Here is a 26,370-nt window from a genome sequence, read left to right as displayed (position 1 = left end):
CGTCTACACAAAAGTCTTCATGCTAGTTTCTGAAGTCATGGTATCTGTTCTAAACTTGTGAAACTTTTTTAAATGATAGATTGTCTTAGTATAACTACCAAATGTACTGTAATAGAGATTGCCTTAATATAGATTTAATACAGATTGATTTGTTCATTTAAAAAACTCTAAGGGCTAGATTTACTAAGCTGCGGGTTTGCAAAAGTGGGGATGTTGCCTATAGCAACCAATCAGGTTCTAGCTTTCATTTATTTAGTACCTTCTACAAAATGACAGCTAGAATCTGATTGGTTGCTATAGGCAACATCCCCACTTTTTCAAACCCGCAGCTTAGTAAATCTAGCCCTAAGTGTTTTGTTTATAAACATTTAATAAATAACCTGTATTGATGATGAACAACTATTCACTGTACTTTTACCCTGAATTTCGTGCAGTGTGTCACATAACAAACATGAGATATAGCATTTTACATTTATAGCACATACCACCAGTGAGGCAGTGACTATAGATTTAAAAATACTCTCAATCAAAGGAGATTAGGCTGTCAATTAAATCTGAATAAAAACTAGGTTAATGACTATGAAAAATGTACATTTTTAAGATGAACAATTGAATTTATCTATCTTTCTAACAGCTATTGTACTAATTGATAGTTAATATTAATAATAATATTTATTTAATAATGTATAAATACATTTTTATTGTAAATTAAGCAATGAAATTGAGATTGGCCAACCCCTGAAACACTGAACAAAAATGAACATAGGATTGGGAGTCTTTGTATATCTACAGTCACTGTTACAACTGTCGTAAAACGAGATACCAAATGAGAGGAAACGGGGCTCAAAGAAGTCTTTGACCTTTTGCCCCCCATGAAAATCTTCGTTCCTACTCCCCTGTCCCTACCCATCTCCCACTGCTGCCTCTAAAGAGTTATCTATCAGTCACGCAGTGTATTTAACAGACACTGCTAAACAGTTATTCAAAAATCACAGGGAAATATGAGTGCTTTTTAACTGGACAGTGTACAGCAAATGCTAAAGGTTAGGAGGGATCACTAGTTTTAAGTACAGTCTCAGCAAGTACTTGTGCTTGATGTCACCGTCCAAACTATACATAATTGACAGCAAGATTTTTCTACTGCTTCATCAACGGTTGCAGCCCCCCATTTTCCAGCCATTAAAAGAGTGTCATCAGCATACCAACAACTCAGTCTACTAAAGAGAGCTGAGACATTGGTTGTGCCTACAACAAAAGCACATCAGTATCACTAAAGGGGTGTTCACTGACAGCACAATTGTAGCGGGCTTGATGTCTGCCATCTGTCAGCATTGGGTTAACTTCAACAGAAGTATGGGCAAGCTTCACCTCTTCCTTACACTGGGCTGGCTTATGTCCTGTATTAAGTAGAGCAGGCTCAGGGGGCGTGGCCTGTAAGCTCACAGAGTATTACGTCTTGCTATCTCCTCTCAGGTATAATTATCCATTTTTCTCCTATACACAGTTCTCCACTCTCTGACAACATATCAATTGAACTAAGGTGACATCCGGGCTGTCGCGGACACCTAATTGAACACCCATCAGAAATTAACCCCTGCTCTCCCTGACTAATTGTGCCTACTCCCTGGGGAATATATAAACTGCTCAGTGTTAGGCTGACGGTCTGTTCACAAACTTACAGAACTAGTTGGTCTTCACCTTTAGCAGCCGCCTTTCCCATAGAGCTTTATATGCTCACCGGTACTCAGATGCCCCCAGGACTTAACTCCAGACATAGTGCAAGTTTGTAATAAAGAAATGTAGGGATAGGCCAGGAGACAGAGTAGATGGCAGCGGATGATCAGACGTAAGCCGAGGTCAGAGGTTACTAGCAAGCAGATAACACGCCAAAAGTCAGGGTCACAGGCAACACAGCGGGATCCAAGGTACAGGTCAAAGGGTCAGGGTCACAGGTAAGTAGGCAGAGTCCGAGGTGCAGGCAGGGGTCATACACAGAAGTCAATCCAAAAGACTATTACCAAACACAGCACAGGAGCAGGTTAGCTAACAGGAAAACTGGACGCTATAACCGGCAGGGAGGCTAAGCCCTCCCTGCCTTAAATAGTGACACTGACCAATCAGGGCTTTGCCCTGTAACAAACCACTGGCAGGAGATAATTATAGATAGTATTAATTAATCAGCCCACAGGCCGTATCAGTCTCAGTCTCAGCGCATGCGCCTGGCTGCTCTGTATTGCCAGGGCGTGCTGATTAATCTCGGTGTCCGGCCGTTGCCCTGGCAACGGTCGGGCCGACTACCCGAAGTGATGCTGGGGGAGAGAGCAGGGAGTCGCGGAGGTGCCCGCGGCCGCCGCGGCTCCTAACACTCGGTTCCCGCTGTGACTTAAAGACAATGGGAGTAAATTTCTAACTGCCACTGTCTGCTGAGAAAGTGAAGCAGATTTGGGAGCAGCACCTACTTAAAACTTTAATGAAAATTATCACTAGTTGTACTGGGCTTCCTCCCTGACGTTATCTAGCTCTTGCAGCTGTTGGACCCCACTACCTTCATGGGACCTCTGCTGTATGGTGACAAGCCGAATTGCTACCACTTAGTGACCCATAAAAGCCTAAAAGCCTATGAGCCTTGTGATATCACAACTATCTACTTGCTAGGACTTTGGCTTTTTACTGGACACGTAGCAGAATTTAGTGGTTAATTCTCCCTGTTTGGAAACTGTGAACGTCCTTCCTGCATTTGAAAATTTCAACTGTCATCTTAACAGCTAAGTTGATGCCTCTACTTACAGCCCCTGTGTAACCTAAATTAGTTAAGCTGCCAAATATCTCTCCTAAACAAAACTCTATATACCTGTACTGGCTGTTTAATAAAGGTGTAAGCACTTCTGCAACCTATATTATTGAGACTAAATTACACTCTTTTCCTGCTGCCTTTGGGACTAAACACCATTTCCAAGAGCCGTAACTTGACATTTTAGTGCTCTGGACAAGAAACAACACTGGCACCCCCCCCCCCTCCCCATCCCACACACACACACAATTTTCGTAGGGGCAATACTAGGCCCCTGTGACTATGACACGTCATACTGCCATAGTTACGGCTCTGTTGGTGTATCAGCTGTCTAAGGAATCAGGGGTAAGTATTGCTGTCTGTACTACTCTACCCTACTCACCCTCTTACCACTCACCAAATACACCGCCCACCAGATAAAATACATCACCAAATACTACACTATCCCTCACTCATTGAAATAGCCCTTGTTCACCAGCACTCCCTGTTACCACAACTTACCCACTAATATGCTCCCAACCACTCCTTGGCACCATACCTCACCCACTAAAATACCCCTCACTCACCACCACTTCATAGCACCACACCTCATCCACCACCACTCCTTGATACCATATATCACCCACTGAAATACCCTCTCCATAATGTGACGAATAATATATATATATATATACACACATATAAAAAAAATCTGAGGATTAATGTTCCACAATGTACCACACAAGTGATTCCTAAGGTGTCTGGAGCCCACCATTAGAAGAAAGGATACTGTCATGCACCAGACTCACCAGGTTGGTTACTGGCTGGCATCCTGTAAGCTGGTGCTCGGGGTCTATCTATCTTTCCATTTGTAAACACTGTTGCTGGCTTCCATCTTGGGTCCTGCACGCATCCATGTGCATGCCTCGATAATAATAAACAGTCAAGTCCATAAATATTGGGACATCGATACAATTCCAATTTTGGGTTCTATACACCACCACAATGGATTTGAAATGAAACTAACAAGATGTCCTTTAACTGCAGACTTTCAGCTTTAATTTGAGGGTATTTACATCCAAATCAGGTGAACAGTGTCGGAATTACAACGATTTCTATATGTGCCTCCCACTTTTTAAGCTGAAAGTCTGCAGGTAAAGCACATCTTGTTAGTTTCATTTCAAACCCACTGTGGTGGTGTATAGAGCCCAAAATATGAGAATTGTGTCGATGTCCCAATATTTATGGACTTGACTGTAGATGCAGTCACATGAGCATTTGTATCCCCTCCCCGCATCAAGCTTATTCAGTGGGGTATTAAAACCTACTATGTGCACCTCTAAGGTACCAGAGCTTGTATCTATGTTAGGCATAGTTTACAGCTATTTGAGCATAGCCTCTTCTGGCTCCGTTCCTGGTACATTGTTCCTCATTAAATCCTGTCCTTCAGTCCCTTAGTTCCACCCTTAAGTTTGATTTTCAAATGGATGTCTCTGATGGGTGAGTCTTGGGGCAGTCTGGTGTCAATATTTTAAGAGATTATAGTATCTGATAATGTATTTTAGCTATAAGCTTTTTTCCCACAAAAAACTCAAGCCGCGGAGAAGGAGTGTCTCGCCATGAAATACCAATCCTCGCTTGGTTCTTTTATTTTGATGTTCGCCATTCACTGGAACAATATGGATTTTCTGTCCTTTCCAGGTCTGGAGTGCTGTGCTTTTGTCTTAACTGGTCCATGACCACCTTCTAATGGGAGACATGGGGCAGGGTGGAGGTTTGCCCCATGTGAGGAAGAGGTTAATTTCTTCAAAAATAGTGCATAACTCCATCCCATTCCTCTCACTGTGTGGGCTTATGTCTTTCATAACTCCTTGCAGGCTCAGCGTGAGGTTGCCTACTAAAAGGAAGGAGTGGAATCTGCTAACTCATTCTGTTCTACCCTTTATCTTGCTTAACACTATGGGCCTGAGTCATTAAGGAGAGGAAAGCATAAAAAGGAGTAACTGTGCACCTAGGCAAAAACATGTTGCATTGAAGGGGGTGGTAAATTTAAAATGTGGGGACAGATTTATAGTTAGGGTAGGGCATGTCTTAGATCAACTTTAAATTTCAGTGTAAACATAAAGCTATCAAGTATTTGTATGCTACATAAAAAACAACAAGTATTTTCCTTATGTGAAAAATAATAAACTCATTTGCACCCCTTGAATTGTAACATGGTTTGTCCCAGAGATCACTTACTTTTTGCCTTGCTCTCCTTAATGACTTGTATTACTCCTAACCTTCATCACTCTTGAGTTGCTGTGAATGATGTTCCTGCACTTTGGCAGAAACAAAGTTGTGGTTGAAATAACAGCCAATTAGCTTTCATTAGTCTATTGCAAATTAGGCAATGAATCCAATATCTGATTGGTTGCTGTGGATTACTGGACATCTACGCTGGATTAGAGAATAATCACAAATATTTGAAACTGCTACGTCAAATCCATTTAGAAAAATACTCTGGTAAAATAATAATATAATATAATATGATAATGTGAGTAATTATCAGGAAAAAATGATGAGCACACAGTTACCTTTAAATCTATACTGGTATACTCTAATTATGTACTATTTAAAAGAAAGAATACATTTTCATTTTCACACTGTACACACAAATGAAGTCATTGGGTGAGTCTTCACAACTTCATCACTTGACACTTACAGGATGGTATATAATGAACCCCACAGACAAGACCAAAGTGCTAAATAGGTGTTAAGGACTTGGATCCCTTTTCACGTTCCCCTTTGAATGTCAATTCCCACAGATTATTATGTGTTCCATGACTGCTGTCAGGATTATCTGGTTGCAGCCATTGATTACCAAAAAGATGCATATGCTAAATTAAATTGTAAGATAACATCTACATCTAAACCTGCATGGGGTTCATATGGAGTTAGCTACAACTCGATCTAAAGAAGCAAATTTGTACCTGGACAAGTCATGTTGTGATGCACGGGGGTTCAAATTCATTTATAGTAGAGATAAGCGGGCTCGGATTTCGCTAACCTGAGCCCACCCGAACAGTGCGGATCCGACGGGATCCGAGCACTGTACGGGAACTTTCGGGCGCCAAATGAAGCCAAACCGAGGCTATGACATCCAAGTCTCGCGTTGGATCTCGCGAGACTCGGATCTCATAAATGCCCCGCTCGCGGCCACCATCTTCATTCTCCCTGTGGTTAGTGAAGAGGGAGGTTGATGTGCTCTGTCCTGCTGATAACTTTACTAAAGTGGTGCTTTGTCCTGCTGAGTGCATTAGTACTTTGTCCAGTGCTCTGTCCTGCTGATTTATTTAGTCAAGTGGTGCTTTGTCCTGCTGAGTGCAGTAGTACTTTTTCCAGTGCTCTGTCCTGCTGATTCCAGTGGTGCTTTGGCCAGTGTCTGTGCTGCTGAGTCCAGTGGTGCTTTTGTCCTGTATTTGTTTCTGATAAGTCCATAGCAATTTGTTAATCAGCCAAAAATCTTTTAAAAAAAACCCCAAAAAATATAAAAAAAAAAGATTAAAAAAATATAAAAAAATAATTGAAAAAGTATAAAAAATATTATAGAGCAATATTTTCTTGCAGTCCAAAAAAAGAGGACCTGCCATTTCTATTACTACATTCATTATTTCTGTAGTTCCAAAAAATAGGAACTGCCAGTTCTATTACTATGTTCATTGTTTCTGTAGTTCCCAAAAAGAGGAACTGCCATTTCTATTACTACGTTCATTATTTCTGTAGTTCCAAAAAATAGGAACTGCCAGTTCTATTACTACGGTCATTGTTTCTGTAGTTCCCAAAAAGAGGAACTGCCATTTCTATTACTACATTCATTATTTCTGTAGTTCCAAAAAATAGGAATTGCCAGTTCTATTACTACGGTCATTGTTTGTGTAGTTCCCAAAAAGAGGAACTGCCATTTCTATTACTATGTTCTTTGTTTTTATAGTTCCAAAAAAGAGGAACTGCCATTTCTATTACTACGTTCTTTGTTTCTGTAGTTCCAAAAAAGAGGAACTGCCAGTTCTATTACTACGTTCTTTGTTTCTGTAATTCCAAAAAAGAGGAACTGCCATTTCTATTACTATGTTCTTTGTTTTTATAGTTCCAAAAAAGAGGAACTGCCATTTCTATTACTACGTTCTTTGTTTCTGTAGTTCCAAAAAAGAGGAACTGCCAGTTCTATTACTACGTTCTTTGTTTCTGTAATTCCAAAAAAGAGGAACTGCCATTTCTATTACTATGTTCTTTGTTTTTATAGTTCTAAAAAAGAGGAACTGCCATTTCTATTACTACGTTCTTTGTTTCTGTAGTTCCAAAAAATAGGAACTGCCATTTCTATTACTATGTTCTTTGTTTTTATGGTTCCAAAAAAGAGGAACTGCCATTTCTATTACTACGTTAATTGTTTGTGCAGTCCCAAAAAAGAGGAACTGCGGCCTTAACAGCTATGTTGGTGTTAGACGTCCATCCGGTGTCCGCCATCTGTGCAGTGGAATTTAGACCAGTTGGAGGAGGTAGGAGCAGACATCTGTGCAGTGGAATTCAGACCAGTTAGAGGAAGTATTGTGGCTCCGGTACCAAATTGGGTACCGGGGCCACTCCACTACGCAGTCCAGATAGCTGCGTATCAGATATTAAACTACATTCAGTGTTGGGGCCAAATCCAAAAATAATTAAAATGCACTGTCATGATCGAAAACAAGAGGTATTGACACGCTAGAACTCCACCCTCTATATGCTGCAGAGGATGGAGGAGCAGCCATATATGCAGTGGAATTGAGACCAGTTGGAGGAGGTATTGTGGCCCCGGTACCAAATTGGCTACCGGGGCCACTCCACTACGCAGTCCAGAAAGCTACCTCGGTGCAACGTTTTGGACTAATAACAATATTGTGAGGTGTGTGGTGTTCAGAATAGACTGGAAATTAGTGGAAATGATTGTTATTGAATGGTATTGAGGTTAATAATAGCGTAGGAGTGTAAAAAAACCAAAAAACTGGATTTTAGTGCTTTTTATGCTTTTTTAAGAATAAATCAGAACCCAAAACCCTAAATCAGAACCAAAACCTTTCATCAGGTGTTTTGGCAAAACAAATCAGAACCCAAAACCTCAAGCTAATCAGAACCCAAAACCCAAAACCCCAAAAGTGGCCGGTGCACACCCTTAATTTATAGAAAATACTACCTGCTTTTGCATGTAGCACACAAATATTGGGCAGCATTGTTTATACATTGCAGCTTAGAGCTAAGCTAGGATGTGTCCCCCTCCCAACTTAAATCTGTCTGCACTTTTTGCATTTTTCCTCCCCCATCACCCCGGAGAGCAAGATGGATGAATTGATGGATTGATGGAACAAGATAGATACTTTAAATGAGGGCCATTGTGACAAAAACAATTAATTATATTTATTTGGATACAAAGGCCACTCTATCACACTTCTACCAGATATTTCACAATCTAAGACTCGTGTGTTTTATTTTATACATGAGAGGCCTTTCAACTGGATAGACAGCATAACCTACACTATAAAATATCATTTTGGGTGGGAGATGGTTAATTCCCCCCTAATAAAGTAGTAATGATAAGCATATGCAGATTACTGTATATTCTACGTTCCGAACATTTCTAAATATTGTCATTTTCAATAGTAGAATAAGAATTTATGAAAAAAATTAGTGTATACATATGCATCTAATTTTAAATATCTAGCTAGCCAGTCCTTTTTGGCAAACTGTGCTGTCTGGGAATAATTAAGATGATGAACTGTGCAAAGTGCTAGAGGTATGCTTACAGGAAAGGAGGAAATAGTCTGCCACTTAAGTAAATTCTTCTTTAGAGTGAGTTCATCTACAAACAATCTTGTATACCAAACATATCCACATTAAGTACACCCTGATAACCAAAATATTGCAAAACATTGGAACCGCATAGTTTACCAAAAGCAATTATCTTTTATCATGCAACAGGCAAACCTGCTACACCTGATTAAGTGCCTTGTCATGCAAAGAGATACAGGTAATAGTTAGCACTGTATGTTTTATTATATTCCTTAGTTGTGATGGGTCTTTAAATTTTGCCTCACTTCTAGTGACTACTTCCAATAACCAAAGTTGTAATAATACCTCCCGACAGGGCCTGGAAAGACCATTTGAGTAGTTGTTCAAATGACACAAAAAATGGGGAATTACTAGTGGGTCCTGGGAGGATAAAATTAGTCACATAAAATCACTCATTATATTACTGTATTTAAATACACTGAAATGCCAAGAAGATTGTGATTTCATGCAACTCAATAGAATTGTGTTTTCTCAACATTCTTGAATTTGATTGAGATATTTGTGTTATTGAATGCTAGGCCAGTTACACACTGGCATTCAGAATACACCAATGACGCCACAGGACTGATTCTTCAAGGCACGTATTTGCTGATTTTGTGCGTATCGTTCACAAAATCACTCTGCGCATGGCCAGAACCCGGAAGATACGTTCGTGAACGCAGCCCTGTCTGCTGCGTCTTCCTTTGCGAAAGACACTTACTACAGCCTACGATTTCGGGGAGTGAACTAGGCAGGGAAGTGGCATTTTGCGGTACTGAATTTACAAGCTCTGACCGTCTGAAAGTTACTTATTTTTATGCCGTATCTCTTGCTCCAGCTAAAGGGCTAGTCTAAAGGGTATATTTACTAAACTGCGGGTTTGAAAAAGTGGAGATGTTGCCTATAGCAACCAATCAGATTCTAGCTGTCATTTTGTAGAGTGCACTAAATAAATGACAGCTAGAACCAGATTGGTTGCTATAGGCGACATCTCCACTTTTTCAAACCTGCAGTTTAGTAAATCTAGCCCTAAGTCTTGATCAGTAGTGTTGACAGTCTTGTTTGCATGCTGTCACATGTGTTTGCAATCACGCTCAACTGTAAAAATGTATTTTATGCTCAGTAGACATTAAGATAATCCAAATAAATGTTTTTTTATGGAAAACGTTTTTTGTTTTTAAAAAACACAACATTTTTTTAACTGTTTTATCATTAATGTCTATATTATTACCAGGTGACATTAATTCAATCATTTTTTTCCGGGCATTATTTTGTGAATTTATGATCATGATCCACATAGGTACTGGACATATCCTGCAGCGTCTTGTGAAGTAGAGCACAGCAGACCTGCCCCCGATTTCAAAAGCACACGTATCTTGAGATCCGTACCTTGATGACTTCAAGAGTACACAAAGCCTAAATACGTACGTATAATAGAGATCACGGGTTGTGCTCCGAATACGTGCCTTGATGAATCAGGCCCGCATGTAAAACTCCACTGAGACTGCACATTGTAGATTATATTTTGGATAATGAGAGCAGGTCAAAATACAAAATTGGGATCACTGTCCAAAATCTTGTTTTTATTAAGAGCTGACAAGGATCTATAATTAGCACAGGTAAACCAGGATTAATGAAAGCTGTGGACAGAGTCAAAGCCAATGATTTAGTACACAGAACAGCATGATAATAGCAGCAATAGGTCAATAGGCCAAAGTCAGGGATTTGCTAAGCTTGCCTGAAATGTTTTCAGGGAGTGCCAGAAGGTTTGGAGGCAAGAAAAAAGTCTTGTTGTGCGAGGGATGGCGTTCCAAAAGGTGGGTGCAGCCCAACAAAAGTCCTGTAATCAGGAATGGGAGCAGGCAACAAGTGTGGATGAGAGGTGCAAATTTTGAACAGAGTGGAAGGGTCAAGCTAAGAAATCATCAACAATATCATCATCAATTGTTTATAGAGCACCAACAGATTCCATAGCGCTTTACAATTGGGAACAAACACAGTAATAAAGCAATACTGGGTAATACAGACAGAAAGAGAGGTTAGAAGGCCCTGCTCACAAGCTAACAATCTATTGGACAATGGGAGTTTGTTTAGTGTTACTTGTTGCATATTGTTCCAGCCAGATTGAAAAGGTAAAATTACTTAGTGGGCTATATGATCCTGTCACACAGCAATATTAGTCTTTTGTGAACTGTGTAAAGGGATGGTAATAGGGTAGGTTAAGAGGTTTGTTGCGGAATTTTATTAGCTTGCCCAAATGGGTGTGTTTTCAGAGAACATTTGAATGTTTGAAGACTAGTGGAAAACAAGCCTTATTGTACAGGGAAAGGCATTCCACAAAATTGGTGCAGCCCGAAGAAAGTCCTGTAACCGGGAATGGAAGCAGGTAATGAGTGTGGATGACAGATGCAGATCATGTGCAGAAGTTGGAAGATATTTTGAAACAAGTGAGGAGATATATGTTGGTGCAGTTTTATTGATGGCCTTGTATGTTAGTAGAAGTATTTTATATTGGATTCGGTAAAAAACAGGCAACTAATGTAGAGACTGACAGAGTGGCTCAGCAGTGGGAGAACCATTTGCAAGGAAGATCAATCTATCTGCTGCATGCAAAATAAATTGTAGGTGTAAGAGTCTAACTCGTAGAAGACCAGTAAGGATGGAATTGCAATAGTGGGACATGATGAGTTCACATATCAAAGTTTATGCAGTGTCTTATGTGAAATATGTGCATATTCTGAAAATGTTTTTTAGATGTATGTAACATGATTTAGATATAGATTTGATATGGGGAACAAAAAAAAGTTCTGACTCAAGGATTACATCTAGGTAGCGGGCTTGTGAGGTGAGATTTATCGTCATGTTCTCAACAGAAATAGAAATGTCAACCAGGTTTTACTGGTGGGAGGGAATATTATTAACTCTGTTCTTAAAAAATTGTGTTTGATTTGGCGAGAGTTCACCCAAGATGAAATGGCAGAAAAACAGTCAGTAGCACAGGCCAACACAGATGGTGAGAGATCAACAGAGGATAGATACACTCTGCATAGAGATGATACAGAAATCCAAAGGAGTTTATTCATTTTCCAAGAGAAATGATATAAATAGAGAAGAATAGAGGACCAACACTGTCGAATGCAGCAGGGAGATCCAGGAGAATTAGAAGTGAATAATTGCCTTTAGCTTTAGCAGTGATTTAATCATTGACAACCTTATTGAACACAGTCTCTGTGGAGAGTTGGGAACAAATGCCTGACTCAAGAAGATCCAACAGGTTGTGTGAGGAAAGAAAGCATGTGAGACAGGTGTAGATAATTCTGCATTCAATGCATTGAAATTAGATTGTAGGGGTGAAAGTCTGGTTAGGGGGCGACCAGCAAGGAAGGAATTGCAGTAGTCAATGGGGAAGAGTATGAACGCATGTCTTAAAGTTTTTGTAGTGTATTGAGTGTGAGATATGTGTGCATTCTGGAAAAGTTTCCTACTTATAAGTAACAGGATTTGGATACAGACTGGCTGTTGGTACAAAGGACAGTTCTGAGTCAAAGAATGACACCTAGGCAGCAAGCTTGAGGGATAGTGTTTATTTTAAAGATTGAGGTTGAGATGGCAATAGGACATCAAGTTGAAACATCAGTAACACATTCTGTAACATGGCCAACAGAGATCGTGTGAGATCTGGACAGCATAGATAATTTGGGTATCATCCGCATTTAGAAGATACTGAAAACCAAAGGAGCGTACTAGTTAGTGGTATAGATAGAGAATAGTAGAGGGCCTAACACAGACCCTTGTGGTACTCCAACTGAGGAAACGCAGAAGAGATGATCCAGAAAAATAGACACTAAAGGAGCAATTTAATAATTAGGATGAGAACCAAGATAGGATAGTGTCCTTTAGACCAAGGGAATGTAATGTTTTCATGAGAATAGAGTGGTCAGCAGTGTAAAGTGTGGCAGAGAAGTCAAGGAAAATTAGAAGTCAGTAATGGCTTTTAGATTTAGCAGTGATTAAATCACTGACCACACTAGTCAGCGCAGCCTCAATGGAATTTTAGGAACAAAACCCTGACTGAAGAAGGTCCAGTAGGTCATGTGAATAATGAAAGCAAGCTTTGAGGGTCATGGGTGTTGAGAGATGGAACAGTAATCTGTGAGAGAATTTGGGTCAGAATTACTATTTTTAGGAATAGGAGTAGTTATCGCATGCTTGAAAAATGAGGGAAAGTTACGAGTGGAGAGAGAAAGATTACAAATGTTAGTTAGGCTTGGATGAGCACAGGAGACAGCAAATGATTGATTTGTGAGGGCACAGGGACAAGTGGACAGATATTAGAGTAGGAGTAGAAGAAGAGAGTCAACATTTCCTCTTTTGTGGGATTAAATGAAGAGAGGGGGAAGGGGCAAGAAAGTATTTATTGGATAGACAATAAGAGTAGTAAGGAGGAATTTAACAAGAGTCAAGGGGGTGGAGAGGGGGGAAAGGGAAGCATAGCTGATAAGGAGAGGCCCTTTTTAAAGCAAAAAGAAATACCTAAGGGAGGCAATAGACTTAAGTGTATGCTTGCAAATGCAAGAAGTCTGACAGGTAAAATGAGGGAGTTAGAACTAGTAGCAATGAATGAGCAGTATGATATTATAGGTATTACGGAGACCTGGTAGGATGATACACATGACTGGGCAGTCAACTTGGAAGGCTATTCTCTTTTCTGGAGGGATAGGGTAAATAAAAGGGGAGGATGAGTATGTTTTTATATTAAGCCAGAGTTAAAACCAAGTATTCAGGAAGTTATTTACGAGAATATTGGTGATAATATGGAGGCATTGTGGGTGGAAATATCCAGTGGAGGAAAAAGTTCAAAGAAGTTGTTGATAGGGATATGCTATAAACCTGTGCTGACATTGGATTGCTATTTGGAGGCTTCTGGGGTACCTCTTTGGTAAGTTAGCTCTCAATTTAAAAACACATATGCATGGCCCAAATATATGGGACTCTCATTGTTTAGAGTAGGACCACCCTATTAGCAAAAGCACCGTGGAGTGGTGGGTGGCTTCAACATACATTTGCAAATGTGTGCAACTGAGACTTTTGCATTTTTATCTACAGTAGAAATAGCAGATCTGTTGCTGGCTATAGCAGTGTGCTGGGGGGATTTGTCTGTGTTTGTTCCTTATATGCTATAAACCGCCAGATATTATTATGATTGAGGAAGCCCAACTTCTACAGCAAATTGAAAAGGCTACACAACTAGGTCAAATTTTAATTATGGGGGATTTTAATTATCTGGACATTGATTGGAGTACTGAGACCTGCAGTACAGCTAGGGGAAATAGGTTTCTGAGCACGCTAAAAGACCATTACATGTCCCAATTAGTAGAGGAACCAACTAGGAACTGGACTATACTGGACCTAGTAATAACAAATAATGTAGACGTAATATCAAATATTCAAGTAAGGGAACACTTGGGAAACAGTGATCATAATATGGTCTCATTTGAAATTAGTTTCCAGAAGCAACGGTATAAGGGATCAACTAGGGCTTTAAACTTTAGAAAGGCAAATTTTAATATGTTAAAGGAGTCTATAAAGTGCATAGACTGGGACAAAGTTTTTGAAGGAAAAAATACAGAAGAAAAGTGGGCTGTCTTTAAAATTTTGTTGGACACATACACGTATAAGTTCATTCCTATGGGAAATAAATGTAAAAGAATTAAGTCTAAACCAATGTGGCTAAATAAAAATATAAGGGAAGAAATGCAAAGAAAGAAGAGTGCATTTAAATTGTCCTTCCGTAAGTACAAGGAATGTAATAAAACATGCAAAAAGGAAATTAGATTAGCTAAATTAGAAAATGAAAAGCAAGTTGCAAAAGAAAGTAAGACAAACCCCAAAATGTTTTTTAAGTATATAAATGGTAAAAGGATTAAAAAAGATAATATAAGACCCCTAAGAAGTGAGATGGGTGAATTGATAAATGATACTAAGGAAAAAGCAGAGGTATTAAACACTTTCTTTTCTTCAGTATTTACTAGAGAGGAACAAATGGTAGGAATAATACATAAAAATGGAAATGAAACCATACCATTAATAAATACTTGGTTGTCAGAGGAACAAGTCCAAAAGTCAACTGAAGAATATTAAGATAAATAAAGCTCCAGGTCCAGATGACATACACCCAAGGGTCCTTATGGAGCTAAACTCAGAAATAGCTAGACCGCTATTCTTAATTTTCAGAGATAAAATCTCATCTGGCTCAGTACCAAGGGACTGGCGAATAGCAGATGTGGTGGCATTGTTTAAAAAGGGGACGAGATCATAACCAGGGAATTATAGACCTGTAAGCCTGACATCAATAGTGGGAAAACTACTGGAAGGTATATTAAGGGATAGTATTCAGTATTACTTGGTGCGCAATAAGATTATTAGTGGGAATCAATATGGATTTGTGAGGGATAGGTCATGTCAAACTAATGTAATTAGTTTCTACGAGGAAGTTAGTGGGAACTTAGACCAGGGCAGCACAATAGATGTGGTCTACTTAGATTTTGCAAAGGCCTTTGATACAGTGCCACACAAGCGGTTAGTTTACAAAATAAGGGAACTGGGTCTAAGAAACAACATTTGTACTTGGGTCGAAAACTGGTTAGAGAATAGAGAACAGAGAGTTGTGATAAATGGAACATTTTCTAATTGGTCAAAAGTTTTAAGTTGAGTACCTCAAGGTTCCGTGCTGGGGCCACTCCTTTTTAATATATTTATTAATGACATTGGTGATGGTTTAGAGAGTAAAGTTTCTATTTTTGCAGATGACACTAAGCTCTGTAAGGTAATAAAATCAGAGCAACATGTAGCTTCTCTGCAGAGGGACTTAAATAAACTGAAGGGTTGGGTGGCCAAATGTAATATGAGGTTTAACATAGATAAATGTAAGGTTATGCATTTAGGGATCAAAAACAAGAATGCAATCTATAAATTAAATGGAATTGATTTAGGAGAATCTATAATGGAAAGAAATGTGGGAGTGCTCGTAGACAGTAGACTTAGCAATAGTGCTCAATGTCAAGCAGCAGCTGCAAGGGCAAATAAAGTATTGGCATGCATAAAAAGGGGCATAGATGCAAGGGAAGAGTATAATTTTGCCACTGTATAACCACTGTATAAATCGTTGGTAAGACCTCATCTTGAATATGCAGTACATTTCTGGGCACCACTATATAAAAAAGATAATTTGAAACTAGAAAGGGTTCAGAGAAGGACGACAAAATTGATAAAGGGTATGGAGTCATTAAGTTATGAGGAAAGGTTAGAGAGTTAGGCATGTTTACTTTAGAAAAGAGGCGTCTAAGAGGAAATATGATTATTATGTGCAAATACATTAAGGGTTAATACAGAGATTTTTTATGAAAACTTTTTATCCCAAGGACTTTACACAGGACACGCGGTCAATCCCTAAGGTTAGAGGAGAGGAAATTTCACAACCAACAAAGGAAGGGGTTCTTTACAGTAGGCGCAGTCAGGATGTGGAATTCATTGCCAGAGAAGGTTGTGATGGCAGATTCAATAGATATGTTTAATAAAGGGTTAGACAAATTTTTATCGGAAAAGTGTATTCAGGGATACGACCGTTAATTAAAATGAAGGATAGTAGTGGATATAGGGTAAAAATAGGACTGCAATATTGGGTCTGGGGGAATTTTCACAATTGAAACAGATTGGTGGTTGCTTACTTTGGATCAATTTCAAATGTAAGTGCAGGATCGCAGGAGATCCAAAATAGGTTGAACTTGATGGACTGGTGTCTTTTTTCAACCTCATCAACTATGTTACTATGTTACTATGTTAGAAGATGCCACAGGGCGCAGGAGAGTATTGAGCAGGTTATTGCTCAGGGAAGATGGTACCATTTCATGGAGAATCTTGTCATTCTTCTCCTTAAACTAGAAAGCAAGATCTCAGACAGTGATGGTTGCCAAACAATTTGGGACAGGAGGGTTGAGGAGAGATTTAATTGCATTAAAGCAGTGTTTGGGGTTTAGTGCCTGAGCAGAGATGAAATTAGCATCTTTCCTTAATGTGCAATGGCTGAGATTGTGAGATCATAGTCAATGCCATAAGGAAGGTTTAGCTGGAGCCACCTGATCAAGGGCTGTTGCTAGGGTCTAATTAAGATGTGGGACTGCCAGTTCAGTACATGAGAAAGTTAGATGGCTAATTAGGGAGAGACGTTGTTGCAGAGATATTATATGTCAGCTTTTACTAGTGCTTGTTATATTTTAACATATTGCACTTTGGATTCATTCATCCTTTGCGTGGGATGTTCACATGTTTCCTGTTTGTAATCGTTTGATGCTGTTAATGAAAAGTTGTTTAAAAATGTGAGTTATGGTTCCCCTCTTAGGATTATGTTCATCTTTCCTCCAGATTAGTCTCAACAGATACAAACAAACTAAATCTCATTTTTCCTCTATGGTGGTTCTGTAGTATTAATCACATTTAAATTTAACAAAAACATGCACAGTGGAGACACTGAAGATTTAATCTCAATTTCAGCAGTCACAATAAAGTGTTTCATTTAAATCACATTCTGCAATCACTTTTCTCAGTAGTTTTTGGGTCTAGTCCAAGTTTGCGGGTTCACAGAGCAACAAACTAAGCATTAGACAACATCCAGACAGAGTAACAAAAAAATCAAAGTATTACACACAGAATAATGGTCTTAATATGTTTACACTGATTACATACAAATGCTGTGATAGGAAACTGTGGTGTTTTTTCCCGACAATTCAACTCAAATATTTTTTCTCCATACACACAAAAATTAGAACTGCTATTTAAATGAGCACAAACTAAATAGAGTTTGTGATTGTAACATAAAATAATCTGCAGAGTGCCAAAATGATGTCATGTATTCTGGCACTGACAGAAATCTAGCGATGAATTGTCTCATATAATGGATTTACAACATTTCTAAAAATGTTAATTCAGGAAACTCCAACAAAAAAACATATATCATTGTGCTATATTTATTCATGCACAAAAGTACTCTTTTTGTTAAGTTTTATATGATAAATTAAAAACACAATGTAGTATATGTTGTACTTGTACTGTTATGTTATTAGCACTACAAAGTGAATGTTTATATAGATATATTAACATATGCAGATAGAGTAGTTTAGCTGTCTGTGGGTCATGATCATCTTGAATTTAGACTAAAACAGCCCTAGTAAGTGTCATGTAAATATTTTTCATTTATAGTTCATTTAGACAAGCAGCAGACTCAAGCCTCTGTCACTCAGTATGGCTTTTACACTGTTTGCTTCTAACCATGCCGTGATGCACTCAATAGAATCAACAAGTGATATTATTGCAGATAAACATGGTTTGTAGGATACCCAGTCACTTGCAAAATATAGTTTGGCTACCTGACAATTTCTACTTCACTGACTTGGAAAGGAAGGGGAAAGTGAAAGCTCTGACTACTATACTGTACAATATGAGTTGAAGCATGTAAACAAAAATCTCCAACGCACAAGTTGATAGGATAGAAGTAATTTTAATATATGCTTAGCAGCCCATTGTAATTTATGACTGAACAGAAGGTGGATGCTTTTCTCCTATCTAATAAAAAATCAAATAGTAATATTAAACAAATTATATCTAACAAATGCAGCTGAAGTCTTGAAAAATATGCGCAACGTGAGATTTAATAAATATATAATATATGAGCAAAAACTTACAGGTATATTCTGGAATATATTGTGTACTTGTACTGGTATCCTGAGTTAAGAGGAGAACCTAAGAGCTCATAAAAATTGCTAACTTTGAAAATTACTCTTCTGGTTTTGGATTAATAGTAATCATGTGATATAAAAATGAGATTTTAATAATTGCTTGACAGATCAGGTGGGTTTGCTGTGATTAACCGTGTCACACACGTCACAGGGGCTCAACACACGTCACAGGGCCACCAACTGAAAATGATAATATTGGGTAAGCAAATTGCTATAAAAATAATTTAACCCTGTATCCAATTTTGCCCCTCACATGGCCCCAAATCTGTATCTGTTTTTTGCCTCACACGTGGCTCAATTAGTGTGGTTGGATGATGATTGAACTTGAGATGTATTTTAGTCATTCTCAGTATTTGGTGGTCCGTGGTACACCACACTCATACAGCAATTTTGGACTAATCATCCAAACTGACCAACAAAATTACCACTTGTGTGGCTACCTTTACTTTGTAACTAAAAAGCTAATGTAAGTAGCAAATGTCTTACTTGGCCACTTATATATATGAAAGAACATGGCTTAGCACAGGAAGAAGGCACAGATTGCAGGGGTGCGTTCCCATACATATTGGAGAAATTGTGGTAGAAATTATATACTACGCCACAGCATTTAGCAGGTTTGTAAATAACCCTACCAGTGGATGGAAAGGAGTAATTCTACAAAATATTATTTTATAGAAAGGATATGAGACCCACAACAGTAAATTAATTTAAACATGATTCTGATTCTGATAAACACAAACTTGTACCAAGAACAGACTACTTGATTCAAAAAAATAAGTAGTAAACCAATTTGTCTTTATCTACTGTCACCATTCTACAGTATGTACTAGTAACATTGTTTTGTACTGTGTCATCTAAGGTGAGTCATACACAGCTATGATGTAGTCATACAAGCATAAATAATAAACTGTTAAAGGGTCACTAGATTATACAAAACAACAAGAAACAAACAGCTTTTAAAATAAGGTATCCATTTTATGCTCAGAAAGCTTTGCCAAGAGAGTCACTAATACAGGCGCATGAAGTGCAAGAAGAGACAATGGAAACTAGAATGAATGCATACAATTCATAGATAGATAGAGATAGAAAGATAGATACACTAACCTTTTTCTTGATTTTTACATTTAATTGATATCTAATATCATAATTTTTTCAAAACAAAATGTTAAACATGTGAAAACATTTTATTAATACTCACCCTGGTTCTCTATACACATAAGTCTGTGGAATATCTTTACTCAGAAGAGATAGTTGTTCTTTATCTCCACTAGATGGCAGTCATATTTCTATTTGATGGGTACTGTCACTACACAGATCACACCAGGCATCCTTTGTGTTACTGACAGCTTTTGTCCTGAATATTAGTCATCATAAATTGTGGGTGTTAATTTTACATTTCAAAGTAGGTGAAAAAAAGTAATGCTGTTTTAAGGTTATCGACTGAGAAAAATGAAAATATTTTTAAATAGGCATAGGACTATCGCAGACAGTATAACTAAAAGCAAATTAAAATCAAACTACAGGAAGCTGAATAGCTACTGGTTACAAATAGAACAGTACAGGGCTTTAACAGAGAACCAACTGTCAGGTTGATTATGCATGGTCTGGTAGTTTATTTTATCCTGCTTTGATAGGACTTAGGATAAATGAAATGGATGAGGTGGCAATTGGCTTTTATGTTATCTGCATGTGAACAACCGCAACATTCCATAAACAGACCAAAGGATTGTACTGGTCTTTATGCCTCTGTGTCATCCTATGTTAAAATTATTATTGCACAGTGCTACGAAACATGCTGCCACTATTTTGGCACAAAATAAAAAAATCATTGTAGTACTAGCAAATCATGTACATTGCAAGGAATGTATTATTATTTCAACCACTAATGAAATCATCCTTATTTAGGGCTTGATTGAGAGTTGTATATAAGTTAATTTATGCCACATGTGACTTGATAAAATTAAAAAAATGTATTGCATTTGTGTATGAACACAACTTAAGCCTGATTTTAAGTTGATCGTATCTTGTGACCCCTTGAGCTTAGAGAGGGGTGTTCACATGTAAGTTCAGTACAGTAAGGGCGTGGAAACGCAAGTCAATCACACCCCTTACAGATGCTTCCAAGTTTGACTTTCACAGATCTTTAAAATATGCCTTTGTGGGGCTATCTTTGTGCATCCCATAGCACCAGGGCCGGATTTACCGCTATGCAACCTAGGCATCTGCCTAGGGCCCAGATGGGGGGGGGGAACAAGAAGAAAAAAAAATTGCTGCCCCTCCCCCGACTCGCTGCACCCGACCCCCCCCCCTCGGGACTCATGTGGGGGGGGTCGGTGCCACGAGTCGGGGGAGGGGCTGCTTCAGCTTAGCTACCTTTCCAGTTGCACTCTGACATCGCAGGGTCACGTGGCAGCGGTCACATGGTACACAGTGTTAGGTGGCTGCTGGAACTCAGTCAGTGTGCAGGTGCTGCAACATTACTGTCTGTTCCTGGAGTCACAGAAAAAGGTAAGGGGAAGGGGTACTGTGATGGAGAGCTGGTGTGTGTGAGATTGAAGCTGCAGTGTAAGAGGGGGGCATGTGTGAAAGTGCTGGGCACCGGGAGGGGGCTCATGCGACCTTACATCCCTTAGGATGTAAGCTCGCATGAGCAGGGCCCCTCTCCCCTCCTGTCTCCATACCGACTCTTCTGCTCCGCCCTCACTCCATATGTCTGCCTGGAGTTTCTGAAGCATTGGTACTTAGTGTTTATTGTTCTGTAATGTTTTACCCTGTATGGTCTACTGTTCGTACTATGTAAGGCGCTGCGAAAACCCTGTGGTGCCCAACAAATAAATGATAATAATAATAATAATAATAATGTGTGAAGGTGCTGGGCATAGAGAGGGGGCATGTGTGAAGGTGCTGGGCACAGAGAGGGGGGCATGTGTGAAGGTGCTGGGCACAGAGAGGGGGCATGTGTGAAGGTGCTGGGCACAGAGAGGGGGGCATGTGTGAAGGTGCTGGGCACAGAGAGGGGGGCATGTGTGAAGGTGCTGGGCACAGAGAGGGGGGCATGTGTGAAGGTGCTGGGCAGAGAGGGGGCATGTGTGAAAGTGCTGGGCAGAGAGGGCACAGTGTGATGAGAAGGACAATAATGAGGGGCCGCATGGTGATGCAGGAGGAACAGTGTGATGTGCAGTGGCACATAGCTTACCCTTCTATTTAACTATAGAAGCATATGCTACGCTAAAATATAGTGCTATGGATTGTTTCGGGGGGGGCCTCCAAACCAATATCTTGCCTAGGGCCCCATGAGGCCTAAATCCGGCTCTGCGCAGTGGCAAGGAAAGAATCAGGCCTTCACCTTTCTGTATGAGTGCTAGTTCTGCAACTGTCATTAAGACATCTTCTTGTAAGGTCAGTCATGATGATGCAAGACCTTGTCATTCTGACTCAAAAAGTGGTGCCCAAATACTTTTAAGTGTAAAAGCTGGGCTGGAAGAAAACAGTAAATCATTAGAAGAAACTGTATTTTCAGATTCAGAAATTACACAAATCCCCGAGGAGAGTCTATCCATGAGTGCTAGATGTAAGCCTGACCTTCCTGATACTGTACTCATAAAGAAGCCTCCTTTCAGCATTTCTGTAGATGTGTGGGTGAACAGCCCAAATGTAGCCGGTGATTCACAATTTGAGGATGCCACTTTGGAATTGCAACAGGATAAGGGGGATATTTGTGTAACTGATGATGGCTCTAATGAGGATGTTGATAACAATGATGTTGTTTGTGTAACTCCTGTACCAGTGGAAGCAGCTCTTGCCAGTAATAAGAAGAAGGCCATTGTCATGCCTGGGCATAAGACCAAAAAATCCACCTCTTATGTGTGGAATTATTTTTACCCAAATCCTGACAACAGTTGTCTAGCCATTTGTAGCGTATGTAAAGCAACAGTCAGTAGAGGTAGAGACCTTAAGCATCTAGGAACCTCAACCATGTTATGCCATTTGAAGAGAGTTCATGGGAAACATTTGAGAAAATCAGAAACTTATGCTAAAAAAATAACAATAAGTAGTGCAGCATTAGCTAGCTCCCTTCTCTCACCTAGATCCTGGCAATCTACACCCACAACACCGTCCTAATCAATATCCTCACTAGCGATCCAAGTTGCCAAGGCTAGATCACTCCTCCACTATCCAGGATACCTCAGAAGAATTCTTGAGCATTAGTCCTCATGCGTCTGCTGCTGCTGTGGGTGGATTCGCTGTTTGGATACACATCTCCATACCATTATGCAGATTCTTTATTGTTACTGAAAGAAATTGTTCACTACACCCTTTATGATGATTGGCTAATTTGGCCAGACCAATTAGCCAATTATAAATCATAGGGTAATTTTCTTTGTTTACTAATATCCAATTGCATTCTGTACCGATAACTTATGCCACAGTTTGACTTAAGAAGCTAAACCCAACATTAATGCTATGGTTTTGTCAGATATTTGCATATTTAATGTAATCTGTAATTTGTACCATTTGTATTGATTTAGTGCATATTGTCATACATTGGCATTGATTACGTAATATGTAATATTATTTGCTAAAAATTTGACTTCACTCTGCAAAGTAATGTTTTACCTCCCTCATTGCTTCTGTTTTGGGTTAACTCTTGCCTCTCTGTGGTAGTAAATCTTTTCTGCACCCTACATGAAACCTAGGAGGACACTAGAGATGTTCACTGACCACCATGTTTTGGTTTTGGTTTTGGATCTGTATTAAGTTTGTGTTTTGGTTTTGGCAAAACTGGAGACTCTTAAGAACACTGCCACCCCTCTTATTTCTGTCTCAGCACTGACAATGAGCAACGGCACGTACACTGTAGATTGACAAAAACACTGCAACCTTTCTTGTATCCGTGTGAGCTATGGCACAGTACAATGTCACTGTAGACTTTAATAACACTGCCGTCCCTATATTTTTTGTTTCAGCACTGAACACTGCCACCTCTCCTGTTTCTGTGTGAGTTATAGCACAGTACAATGTCACTGTAGACTTTTAATAACACTGCCTTCCCTATATTTTCTGTTTCAGCACTGAACACTGCCACCTCTCCTGTTTCTGTGTGAACTATGGCACAATACAATGTCACTGGAGAGTTTAAGAACACTACCTTCCCTATTATTTCTGTTTCAGCACTGAACACTTCCCCCTCTGCTGTTTCTGTTTGAGCTATGACCACAGTACAATGTCACTGGCAAATTTTAAAAACACTGCCACCCCTCCTCTTTTTCTTTCATTAATGACGCTGCCCAACTGCACTGGAGACTGCTAAGAACCCTGCTACCCCTTCTGAGTCTCTCTGTGAAATGGCCCCGGATCTCTGTGGAGGTCGGTACTTATAGAATCTAAAACTCGCGAGATATGAAGTTGCAACAACATTTTGCCTTGTTTTCAGTTCAGATGGCGCGCAAAAGCACTCTGATCTCCCTTGTTCGGATGCGATCGGTTTTTGGCAAACTGAGCCCGAGCTATACAAGAGACCTATAACAAGTTTAGCTGATACAGTACCAAGGCTTGCAGGTTCTCATTAGGATAATACCACCTGTCCCCAACATCATGTCTCAGTACTTTACACTTCATCATATGCAGGCACTACATGCACCTGCTTCACTTATTTTGGAAGACTTGAAAGTGCTGTAAAAGGTACTCAAATCCTTCCTTAAATCACACTCCCAGTTCGTGTACTTACACATAATACTGATCAATTCTTTGGGGGTCTTTTATGTAAATATCAATGGATGACTGATGATTTTTGGACCTACATTCCCAAATCATTTCATGTGAAGAAGTAAATTGATTCTTTCTTTTATAAGTCTGTTGTTTGTAATATCCTATACTAATTCTTTACCAATTCAGTTATACAAAGCTGCCATCTTGTGGTGATAGAGAGTAGATTTACTGGTAATACAGGAAACATTACATGTAGAGATGTTCACTGACCCCTGTGAACTGGTTTTTAGTTTAGGTTTTGGATCTGGATTATCTTCGTGTTTTGGTTTTGGTTTTGGCAAAACTGCCCTCATGTGTTTTGGTTTTGGTTTTGGATCTGTATTTTTTATACAAATCCCTAAAATATGCTGAAATCACATAATTTTGCTCTTTTTTTTGTTCCTACATTATTATTATTAACCTCAATAACACTAATTTCAAGTCATTTGCAGTCAATTTTGACCACCTCACAGGTCACAATATTATTTTCATACACTTTCAGACAAATATTGCAGCGACCTGGCTGGATGTCAAGCGACAGAACAATGACTCAAACACATGGCAGTTCCTAGCACATCTAGGACACATTGGCACACAGCAGTGGCAGAAAATAAAAGTGGTGCAAGATGGAATTGTCCTTGGATCATGAAATCAGTTATGGTTCATTTTATCGCTCCACCTGTGTCTTCAATAACTGAGGTAATTCTACAGCTAATACATGGCAATGAGTGCAGACCACCCCCCCCCCCTTCCCCCCCGGGATGCATGCTTTTATCAGACCCACACCAGTCCAGGGTACTAGACAATGCACTAAACAGAGCCATTCTACTTCCCAGCAAAAAGCGAGTTCATCAGTGAGCTTCGAATCAGCCCCAATTCCCACAAAATTATAATCTAGTTAGGTACCTTTGATGTAAAGTGCAGAATAGAAACACTTGATGAAACAGCAGCAAAGTGGAAGGTAATACATATACACGTCTATTTAGACATCCATGCTTACATTACTTCTGCAAGCAACGTTGTTCTTTGTTAATAAAACTGTTGTCTTTATATGGTTCCAAGAAGTTAAAAATAATCCTCCACCATTCTTTGGATGTTGATAGTTGATAGTAGGATCAGGTGGAGTTACAGTAGAGGTATGACTAATTCTGGTCAATTCTTTTACATTAGACAAGGCCAGATATCAAAATGTTGTGCTGAGTCATCTGCATCATCAATGGGTATCTAAGATTTTTGCTAGGCACGCAACAGTATATAGCTCATGTAGGTAACATTGGCACACAGCGGTAGCTGAAAGGAAATATGGTGCAAGATGGAATTGCCCTTGGGTCTTAAAAAGGACATGCACATTTTAACAAACCAAGCACTTCAGCCACAAAAGTGCCACTCTTTGTGGCTGAGGTGCTTGGTTTGTTTGAACCCCCACAAAACAAGGTAACAATGGGCTTAAGGCACCTAAGGCAACAGTGCTGTTAATGAACTATACTGTGGCAAGATGTTGTTGTCATCATCCTCAGCATCATCCTGACCCTCATCATTGTGTACATCATCCTCATACATTATTAATTCATTACCGCTGGTATCCACCACTATAGAAGTATTTTGATGCAATTGGCGGAAAGGCCTTCCTCGTGGAACTTCAAGATAATTTTTATGAACATCATCTTCTCCACATTTTGAGGAAGTAGCCTCCTACGCTGATCCCGGCACACAAGGTTCCCGGCTGTGCTAAAAACTCTTTCCGAGTACACTCTAGAGGGTGGGCAGCTTAGGCAGTGCAAAGCAAGTTGGTACAAATGTATCCAAATTCCCTTTTTTTCCTCCCAGTATGTAAAGGGACTGTCTGATGTGTCTATTTTTATGCTGTCGTGAAAATAATCCTCCACCATCCTTTGGATGCTGACAGTAGGATCAGGTGTAGTTAAAGCAGAGGTGTCACGTTTTTTGGTCAATTCTTTTAGACCAGAGCAGATGTCAAAATTTGTTGCTGAGTCATCTCCATCATCCCTGGGTCTCTTGGGAAAGCTAAGTTTTATCCTAGCTGCAGTTTAGCGAGAAACTGAAGGAGGAGACGCCTTCCTTACGTAACACTTAAGCTGTCATCTTGCTCACCAGGAGCTCCTTGCAGCTCTTCAGATCTGGGTCAGTTGGAAACAAAGAGAAGACATAGCTCTTAACCGAGGATCAAGTACAGTCGCCAAAATGTAGTGATCCGAT

At 39.5% G+C, this 26,370-nt stretch overlaps 1 protein-coding gene across 1 annotated transcript in view; it reads right to left on the bottom strand.

Moving 5' to 3' along the window:
* Positions 1-19,729, bottom strand: part of PSD3 (pleckstrin and Sec7 domain containing 3) — a 444,956-nt gene extending 425,227 nt beyond the window's left edge. Inside the window, exon 1 of the mRNA XM_075204582.1 lies at positions 19,604-19,729. The gene's annotated coding sequence lies outside the window, so the exon portion shown is untranslated. The remainder of the gene's footprint in view (positions 1-19,603) is intronic.
* Positions 19,730-26,370: the final 6,641 nt, after the last annotated feature.

Source organism: Mixophyes fleayi, chromosome 1 (assembly GCF_038048845.1).
Source record: "Mixophyes fleayi isolate aMixFle1 chromosome 1, aMixFle1.hap1, whole genome shotgun sequence".
Lineage (NCBI taxonomy): Eukaryota > Metazoa > Chordata > Amphibia > Anura > Limnodynastidae > Mixophyes > Mixophyes fleayi.
This window is presented reverse-complemented; position numbering and strand designations above follow the sequence as displayed.